We start from the raw sequence: 1038 nt of genomic DNA, 5'->3' as shown, positions 1-1038 counted from the left end.
CCGTATTTCTCAAAGAAATATTCTTTAACTGCATTTTCCTCATCGATGTTTCTCCTAAAATTCACCCATTTCTGGCAAAAATGGTCCTCAAAAATATGTAGGCATTTCCTGATCACGTTGGCTGCAGTTGACTGCCCCATCGACGAAATATTTTCGTTACCAACAGATTTTTGGTAACTGCCGTAGGTGATTCTGGTTACCCCTTGCAGCCATACTTGATGACGCCATTCAGAAGCGCAGCCGATGAAATTCAACGAATTTACAACANAGGGCTACACTATTCACCAGAAAAAGTTACACAAATTGTAAATGTGTGCTGTGCTATTCATAACGTTTGTATATTTTTCAAACATCAAATTCCATTGGAGAGCCCAGATATGGAGAATCTTGTTAGTTACGAAGAAGAACTGGAAAACAGTAACATTTCGAATACAGCTGCCCTTATTAGAATGAGAATAGCAGAGAATTTGTTATAAACGCAGTTTTATTATAAAGTATGAGTGGCTGACTTCCAAAACGTCAATTGCTTTGTATACGTACAAAGTATAAGGTTCCATAATGTCGAACTACAAAATATTGACAATGTATACTGTTCCAAAAAGCAGCCGATTAGTTATCGGAACGTATCGCTTGAGCAATCAGTGCATCAGAAACAAAGTTGATGCTTCGTTTGTTATTGGTTACCATTGGTGTTTTAAATATGGAAAATTCAGAAAAAATTTTCATTGCTATATTGAATATTTTAAATATGCAATGTATATGGTTGCAATGTGTCGCAACTCTGCATATACATACAGTTTGAATACCGCAGTATAACAGTTTCCAAACATTGTATTGATAAGTTTTGGAAGTCAGCCTGTGTTTAGATTTCAGGTACACCAGCAAAATTCATTTGTCTTAAAATTAATAAAATATTTACATAAAAATTCAACAAAATATCTTTTCAGTCTTAAATCCTAAATCTACATATAAACTAAGTAAATGCAACAAAATATCAATTCACACTTAAATCTAAAAAATATTTACACAAAAAAAAAA

This window comes from Rhagoletis zephyria, unplaced genomic scaffold (assembly GCF_001687245.7).
Source record: "Rhagoletis zephyria isolate East Lansing unplaced genomic scaffold, Rhagoletis_zephyria_1.1 Rzeph_scaffold_12263, whole genome shotgun sequence".
In the NCBI taxonomy this organism is placed as follows: domain Eukaryota; kingdom Metazoa; phylum Arthropoda; class Insecta; order Diptera; family Tephritidae; genus Rhagoletis; species Rhagoletis zephyria.
The sequence above is the reverse complement of the archived record's forward strand: the minus strand, read 5'-3'. Positions refer to the sequence as shown.